The 7,500-nt window shown below is 40.8% G+C and overlaps 12 non-coding genes and 3 pseudogenes across 12 annotated transcripts; all 15 read left to right on the forward strand.

The window, feature by feature from the left end:
• Positions 1-297: 297 nt before the first annotated feature.
• LOC113089647 (5S ribosomal RNA) lies at positions 298-415 on the forward strand. The gene has a single exon (XR_003286610.1). It is a non-coding gene; the product is annotated as a 5S ribosomal RNA (ribosomal RNA).
• Positions 416-784: 369 nt separating this feature from the next.
• LOC113089699 (5S ribosomal RNA) lies at positions 785-903 on the forward strand. The gene has a single exon (XR_003286653.1). It is a non-coding gene; the product is annotated as a 5S ribosomal RNA (ribosomal RNA).
• A 221-nt stretch (positions 904-1,124) lies between these two features.
• LOC113089711 (5S ribosomal RNA) lies at positions 1,125-1,243 on the forward strand. The gene has a single exon (XR_003286664.1). It is a non-coding gene; the product is annotated as a 5S ribosomal RNA (ribosomal RNA).
• A 499-nt stretch (positions 1,244-1,742) lies between these two features.
• Positions 1,743-1,862, forward strand: LOC113089716 (5S ribosomal RNA). The gene has a single exon (XR_003286669.1). It is a non-coding gene; the product is annotated as a 5S ribosomal RNA (ribosomal RNA).
• Positions 1,863-2,229: 367 nt separating this feature from the next.
• On the forward strand, positions 2,230-2,347 carry LOC113089688 (uncharacterized; annotated as a pseudogene).
• A 364-nt stretch (positions 2,348-2,711) lies between these two features.
• LOC113089677 (5S ribosomal RNA) lies at positions 2,712-2,831 on the forward strand. Its single transcript, XR_003286638.1, has one exon. It is a non-coding gene; the product is annotated as a 5S ribosomal RNA (ribosomal RNA).
• A 374-nt stretch (positions 2,832-3,205) lies between these two features.
• Positions 3,206-3,327, forward strand: LOC113089690 (uncharacterized; annotated as a pseudogene).
• Positions 3,328-3,828: 501 nt separating this feature from the next.
• LOC113089687 (uncharacterized) lies at positions 3,829-3,948 on the forward strand (annotated as a pseudogene).
• Positions 3,949-4,443: 495 nt separating this feature from the next.
• Positions 4,444-4,561, forward strand: LOC113089669 (5S ribosomal RNA). Its single transcript, XR_003286631.1, has one exon. It is a non-coding gene; the product is annotated as a 5S ribosomal RNA (ribosomal RNA).
• Positions 4,562-5,061: 500 nt separating this feature from the next.
• LOC113089732 (5S ribosomal RNA) lies at positions 5,062-5,181 on the forward strand. Its single transcript, XR_003286684.1, has one exon. It is a non-coding gene; the product is annotated as a 5S ribosomal RNA (ribosomal RNA).
• Positions 5,182-5,543: 362 nt separating this feature from the next.
• On the forward strand, positions 5,544-5,662 carry LOC113089685 (5S ribosomal RNA). Its single transcript, XR_003286646.1, has one exon. It is a non-coding gene; the product is annotated as a 5S ribosomal RNA (ribosomal RNA).
• A 362-nt stretch (positions 5,663-6,024) lies between these two features.
• On the forward strand, positions 6,025-6,143 carry LOC113089729 (5S ribosomal RNA). Its single transcript, XR_003286681.1, has one exon. It is a non-coding gene; the product is annotated as a 5S ribosomal RNA (ribosomal RNA).
• A 370-nt stretch (positions 6,144-6,513) lies between these two features.
• On the forward strand, positions 6,514-6,632 carry LOC113089717 (5S ribosomal RNA). Its single transcript, XR_003286670.1, has one exon. It is a non-coding gene; the product is annotated as a 5S ribosomal RNA (ribosomal RNA).
• Positions 6,633-6,851: 219 nt separating this feature from the next.
• Positions 6,852-6,970, forward strand: LOC113089723 (5S ribosomal RNA). Its single transcript, XR_003286675.1, has one exon. It is a non-coding gene; the product is annotated as a 5S ribosomal RNA (ribosomal RNA).
• Positions 6,971-7,336: 366 nt separating this feature from the next.
• On the forward strand, positions 7,337-7,455 carry LOC113089735 (5S ribosomal RNA). The gene has a single exon (XR_003286686.1). It is a non-coding gene; the product is annotated as a 5S ribosomal RNA (ribosomal RNA).
• Positions 7,456-7,500: the final 45 nt, after the last annotated feature.

Raw genomic sequence — 7,500 nt, forward strand, 5'->3', positions numbered from 1 at the left:
TGAATATTAGCAAGGTTTGGGCCTGGTTAGTACATGGATGGGAGACTGCCTGGGAATACCAGGTGCTTTAATCTTTTTGGAAATTTTCACGAATTATATATAATAATCTTTCATTAAAAAAAAAGAGTCAATGCCCGATCTCTGAAATCTTAGCAGTTTAGGTCTGGTTAGTACTTTTGAGAGACTGCCTAGGAATACCAGGTGCTTTAAGCTTTTGGGTTTTCTTTCCTACTTATATAATGTACTGGCGATAAGATTGGCTGTTCTTTAAATAGCCCTCTCTTTGCAGCAGACTTCGCTTACGGCCATACCAACCTGGCTATGCCCGATCTCGTCTGATCTCGGAAGCTAAGCAGGTTTGGGCCTGGTTAGTACTTGGATGGGAGACGCCTGGGAATACCAGGTGCTGTAAGCTTTTTGGACATTTTTCACTTAGTATATAATAATTTTGCCAAAAAATAGAGTCAATGCCCGATCTCTGAATATTAGCAGGTTTGGCCTGGTTAGTACATGGATGGGAGACTGCCTGGGAATACCAGGTGCTTTAATCTTTTTGGAAAATTTCACGAATTATATAATAATCTTTCATTAAAAAAAAAAAAAAAAAAGAGTCAATGCCCGATCTCTGAATCTTAGCAGGTTTTAGGTCTGGTTAGTACTTTGATGAGAGACTGCCTAGGAATACCAGGTGCTTTAAGCTTTTGGGCTTTCTTTCCTACTTATATAATGTACTGGCGATAAGATTGGCTGGTCTTTAAATAGCCCTCTCTTTGCAGCAGACTTCGCTTACGGCCATACCAACCTGGCTATGCCCGATCTCGTCTGATCTCGGAAGCTAAGCAGGTTTGGGCCTGGTTAGTACTTGGATGGGAGACCGCCTGGGAATACCAGGTGCTGTAAGCTTTTTGGAAATTTTTCACTTAGTTTATAATAATTTTGCCAAAAAATAGAGTCAATGCCCGATCTCTGAATCTTAGCAGGTTTAGGTCTGGTTAGTACTTTTATGAGAGACTGCCTAGGAATACCAGGTGCTTTAAGCTTTTGGGTTTTCTTTCCTACTTATATAATGTACTGGCGATAAGATTGGCTGTTCTTTAAATAGCCCTCTCTTTGCAGCAGACTTCGCTTACGGCCATACCAACCTGGCTATGCCCGATCTCGTCTGATCTCGGAAGCTAAGCAGGTTTGGGCCTGGTTAGTACTTGGATGGGAGACCGCCTGGGAATACCAGGTGCTGTAAGCTTTTTGGAAATTTTTCACTTAGTATATAATAATTTTGCCAAAAAATAGAGTCAATGCCGATCTCTGAATATTAGCAGGTTTGGGCCTGGTTAGTACATGGATGGGAGACTGCCTGGGAATACCAGGTGCTGTAAGCTTTTTGGACATTTTTCACTTAGTATATAATAATTTTGCCAAAAAATAGAGTCAATGCCCGATCTCTGAATATTTGCAGGTTTGGGCCTGGTTAGTACATGGATGGGAGACTGCCTGGGAATACCAGGTGCTTTAATCTTTTTGGAAAATTTCACGAATTATATAATAATCTTTCATTAAAAAAAAAAAAAAGAGTCAATGCCCGATCTCTGAATCTTAGCAGGTTTAGGTCTGGTTAGTACTTTTATGAGAGACTGCCTAGGAATACCAGGTGCTTTAAGCTTTTGGGTTTCTTTCCTACTTATATAATGTACTGGCGATAAGATTGGCTGGTCTTTAAATAGCCCCTCTTTGCAGCAGACTTCGCTTACGGCCATACCAACCTGGCTATGCCCGATCTCGTCTGATCTCGGAAGCTAAGCAGGTTTGGGCCTGGTTAGTACTTGGATGGGAGACCTCCTGGGAATACCAGGTTGCTGTAAGGTTTTTTGGAAATGTTTCACTTAAGTATATAATAATTTTGCCAAAAATAGAGTCAATGCCCGATCTCTGAATATTAGCAGGTTTGGGCCTGCTTAGTACATGGATAGGAGACTGGCCTGGGAATTCCAGGTGCTTTAATCTTTTTGGAAAATTTCACGAATTATATAATAATCTTTCATTAAAAAAAAAAAAAGAGTCAATGCCCGATCTCTGATCTTAGCAGGTTTAGGTCTGGTTAGTACTTTTATGAGAGACTGCCTAGGAATACCAGGTGCTTTAAGCTTTTGGGTTTTCTTTCCTACTTATAATAATGTACTTGGCGATAAGATTGGCTGTTCTTTAAATAGCCTCTCTTTGCAGCAGGACTTCGCTTACGGCCATACCAACCTGGCTATGCCCGATCTCGTCTGATCTCGGAAGCTAAGCAGGTTTGGGCCTGATTAGTATTTGGATGAGTGACCTCCTGGAATACCAGGTGCTGCAAGGTTTTTTGGAAATGTTTCACTTAGTATATAATAATTTTTGCCAAAAAATAGAGTTCAATGCCCGATCTCTGAATATTAGCAGGTTTGGGCCTGGTTAGTACATGGATGGGAGACTGCCTGGGAATACCAGGTGCTTTAATCTTTTTGGAAAATTTCACGAATTATATAATAATCTTTCATTAAAAAAAAAAGAGTCAATGCCCGATCTCTGAGTCTTAACAGGTTTAGGTCTGGTTAGTACTTTTATGAGAGACTGCCTAGGCATACCAGGTGCTTTAATCTTTTGGGCTTCTTTCCTACTTATATAATGTACTGGCGATAAGATTGGCTGTTCTTTAAATAGCCCTCTCTTTGCCAGCAGACTTCGCTTACGGCCATACCAACCTCGGCTATGCCCGATCTCGTCTGATCTCGGAAGCTAAGCAGGTTTGGGCCTGGTTAGTACTTGGATGGGAGACCGCCTGGCAATACCAGGTGCTGTAAGCTTTTTGGACATTTTTTCACTTAGTATATAATAATTTTTGCCAAAAAATAGAGAAAATGCTGATCTCTGAATATTAGCAGGTTTGGGCCTGCTTAGTACAATGGATGGGAGACTGCCTGGGAATACCAGGTGCTTTAATCTTTTTGAGGAAATTTCACGAATTATATAATAATCTTTCATTAAAAAAAAAAAAAAAAAAAAGAGTCAATGCCCGATCTCTGAATCTTAGCAGGTTTAGGTCTGGTTAGTACTTTGATGAGAGACTGCCTAGGAATACCAGGTGCTTTAAGCTTTGGGCTTTCTTTCCTACTTATATAATGTACTGGCGATAAGATTGGCTGTTCTTTAAATAGCCCTCTCTTTGCCAGCAGACTTCGCTTATGGCCATACCAACCTGGCTATTACCGATCTCGTCTGATCTCGGAAGCTAAGCCAGGTTTGGGCCCTGGTTAGTACATGGATGGGAGACTGCCTGGGAAATACCAGGTGCTGTAAGCTTTTTGGACATTTTTCACTATAATAATTTTGCCAAAAAATAGAGTCAATGCCCGATCTCTGAATATTTAGCAGGTTTTGCGCCTGGTTAGTACATGGATGGGAGACTGCCTGGGAATACCAGGTGCTGTAAGCTTTTTGGACATTTTCACTATAATAATTTTTGGCCAAAAAATAGAGTCAATGCCCCGATCTCTGAATATTAGCAGGTTTGGGCCTGGTTAGTACATGGATGGGAGACTGCCTGGGAATACCAGGTGCTTTAATCTTTTTGGAAAATTTCACGAATTATATAATAATCTTTCATTAAAAAAAAAAAAAAAAAAAGAGTCAATGCCCCGATCTCTGAATCTTAGCAGGTTTAGGTCTGGTTAGTACTTTGATGAGAGACTGCCTAGGAATACCAGGTGCTTTAAGCTTTTGGGCTTTCTTTCCTACTTATATAATGTACTGGCGATAAGATTGGCTGTTCTTTAAATAGCCCCTCTCTTTGCAGCAGACTTCGCTTATGGCCATACCAACCTGGCCTATTACCGATCTCGTCTGATCTCGGAAGCTAAGCAGGTTTGGGCCTGGTTAGTACATGGATGGGAGACTGCCTGGGAATACCAGGTGCTGTAAGCTTTTTGGACATTTTTCACTATAATAATTTTGCCAAAAAATAGAGTCAATGCCCGATCTCTGAATATTAGCAGGTTTGCGCCTGGTTAGTACATGGATGGGAGACTGCCTGGGAATACCAGGTGCTGTAAGCTTTTTGGACATTTTTCACTATAATAATTTTGCCAAAAAATAGAGTCAATGCCCGATCTCTGAATATTAGCAGGTTTGGGCCTGGTTAGTACATGGATGGGAGACTGCCTGGGAATACCAGGTGCTTTAATCTTTTTGGAAAATTTCACGAATTATATAATAATCTTTCATTAAAAAAAAAAAAAAAAAAAGAGTCAATGCCCGATCTCTGAATCTTAGCAGGTTTAGGTCTGGTTAGTACTTTGATGAGAGACTGCCTAGGAATACCAGGTGCTTTAAGCTTTTGGGCTTTCTTTCCTACTTATATAATGTACTGGCGATAAGATTGGCTGTTCTTTAAATAGCCCTCTCTTTGCAGCAGACTTCGCTTATGGCCATACCAACCTGGCTATTACCGATCTCGTCTGATCTCGGAAGCTAAGCAGGTTTGGGCCTGGTTAGTACTTGGATGGGAGACCGCCTGGGATACCAGGTGCTGTAAGCTTTTTGGAAATTTTTCACTTAGTATATAATAATTTTGCCAAAAGATAGAGTCAATGCCGATCTCTGAATATTAGCAGGTTTGGGCCTGGTTAGCACATGGATGGGAGACTGCCTGGGAATACCAGGTGCTGTAAGCTTTTTGGACATTTTTCACTTAGTATATAATAATTTTGCCAAAAAATAGAGTCAATGCCGATCTCTGAATATTTGCAGGTTTGGGCCTGGTTAGTACATGGATGGGAGACTGCCTGGGAATACCAGGTGCTTTAATCTTTTTGGAAAATTTCACGAATTATATAATAATCTTTCATTAAGAAAAAAAAAAAGAGTCAATGCCTGATCTCTGAATCTAAGCAGGTTTAGGTCTGGTTAGTACTTTTATGAGAGACTGCCTAGGAATACCAGGTGCTTTAAGCTTTTGGGTTTTCTTTCCTACTTATATAATGTACTGGCGATAAGATTGGCTGGTCTTTAAATAGCCCTCTCTTTGCAGCAGACTTTGCTTACGGCCATACCAACCTGGCTATGCCTGATCTCGTCTGATCTCGGAAGCTAAGCAGGTTTGGGCCTGGTTAGTACTTGGATGGGAGACCTCCTGGGAATACCAGGTTGCTGTAAGGTTTTTGGAAATGTTTCACTTAGTATATAATAATTTTGCCAAAAATAGAGTCAATGCCCGATCTCTGAATATTAGCAGGTTTGGGCCTGCTTAGTACATGGATAGGAGACTGCCTGGGAATTCCAGGTGCTTTAATCTTTTTGGAAAATTTCACGAATTATATAATAATCTTTCATTAAAAAAAAAAAAAGAGTCAATGCCCGATCTCTGAATCTTAGCAGGTTTAGGTCTGGTTAGTACTTTTATGAGAGACTGCCTAGGAATACCAGGTGCTTTAAGCTTTTGGGTTTCTTTCCTACTTATATAATGTACTGGCGATAAGATTGGCTGTTCTTTAAATAGCCCTCTCTTTGCAGCAGACTTCGCTTACGGCCATACCAACCTGGCTATGCCCGATCTCGTCTGATCTCGGAAGCTAAGCAGGTTTGGGCCTGATTAGTATTTGGATGAGTGACCTCCTGGGAATACCAGGTGCTGCAAGGTTTTTGGAAATGTTTCACTTAGTATATAATAATTTTGCCAAAAAATAGAGTCAATGCCCGATCTCTGAATATTAGCAGGTTTGCGCCTGGTTAGTACATGGATGGGAGACTGCCTGGGAATACCAGGTGCTTTAATCTTTTTGGAAAATTTCACGAATTTTATAATAATCTTTCATTAAAAAAAAAAAGAGTCAATGCCCGATCTCTGAGTCTTAACAGGTTTAGGTCTGGTTAGTACTTTTATGAGAGACTGCCTAGGCATACCAGGTGCTTTAATCTTTTGGGCTTTCTTTCCTACTTATATAATGTACTGGCGATAAGATTGGCTGTTCTTTAAATAGCCCTCTCTTTGCAGCAGACTTCGCTTACGGCCATACCAACCTGGCTATGCCCGATCTCGTCTGATCTCGGAAGCTAAGCAGGTTTGGGCCTGGTTAGTACTTGGATGGGAGACCGCCTGGCAATACCAGGTGCTGTAAGCTTTTTGGACATTTTTCACTTAGTATATAATAATTTTGCCAAAAAATAGAGAAAATGCCTGATCTCTGAATATTAGCAGGTTTGGGCCTGCTTAGTACATGGATGGGAGACTGCCTGGGAATACCAGGTGCTTTAATCTTTTTGGAAAATTTCACGAATTATATAATAATCTTTCATTAAAAAAAAAAAAAAAAAAAGAGTCAATGCCCGATCTCTGAATCTTAGCAGGTTTAGGTCTGGTTAGTACTTTGATGAGAGACTGCCTAGGAATACCAGGTGCTTTAAGCTTTTGGGCTTTCTTTCCTACTTATATAATGTACTGGCGATAAGATTGGCTGTTCTTTAAATAGCCCTCTCTTTGCAGCTGACTTCGCTTACGGCCATACCAACCTGGCTATGACCGATCTCGTCTGATCTCGGAAGCTAAGCAGGTTTGGGCCTGGTTAGTACTTGGATGGGAGACCGCCTGGGAATACCAGGTGCTGTAAGCTTTTTTGAAATTTTTCACTTAGTATATAATAATTTTGCCAAAAGATAGAGTCAATGCCGATCTCTGAATATTAGCAGGTTAAGGTCTGGTTAGTACTTTTATGAGAGACTGCCTAGGAATACCAGGTGCTTTAAGCTTTGGGCTTTCTTTCCTACGTATATAATGTACTGGCGATAAGATTGGCTGTTCTTTAAATAGCCCTCTCTTTGCAGCAGACTTCGCTTACGGCCATACCAACCTGGCTATGCCCGATCTCGTCTGATCTCGGAAGCTAAGCAGGTTTGGGCCTGGTTAGTACTTGGATGGGAGACCGCCTGGGAATACCAGGTGCTGTAAGCTTTTTGGAAATTTTTCACTTAGTATATAATAATTTTGCCAAAAAATAGAGTCAATGCCCGATCTCTGAATATTAGCAGGTTTGCGCCTGGTTAGTACATGGATGGGAGACTGCCTGGGAATACCAGGTGCTTTAATCTTTTTGGAAAATTTCACGAATTATATAATAATCTTTCATTAAGAAAAAAAAAAAAGAGTCAATGCCTGATCTCTGAATCTTAGCAGGTTTAGGTCTGGTTAGTACTTTTATGAGAGACTGCCTAGGAATACCAGGTGCTTTAAGCTTTTGGGTTTTCTTTCCTACGTATATAATGTACTGGCGATAAGATTGGCTGTTCTTTAAATAGCCCTCTCTTTGCAGCAGACTTCGCTTACGGCCATACCAACCTGGCTATGCCCGATCTCGTCTGATCTCGGAAGCTAAGCAGGTTTGGGCCTGGTTAGTACTTGGATGGGAGACCGCCTGGGAATACCAGGTGCTGTAAGCTTTTTGTAAATTTTTCACTTAGTATATAATAATTTTGCCAAAAAAT

Source organism: Carassius auratus, unplaced genomic scaffold (assembly GCF_003368295.1).
Source record: "Carassius auratus strain Wakin unplaced genomic scaffold, ASM336829v1 scaf_tig00050865, whole genome shotgun sequence".
NCBI classification, from domain to species: Eukaryota; Metazoa; Chordata; class Actinopteri; order Cypriniformes; family Cyprinidae; genus Carassius; species Carassius auratus.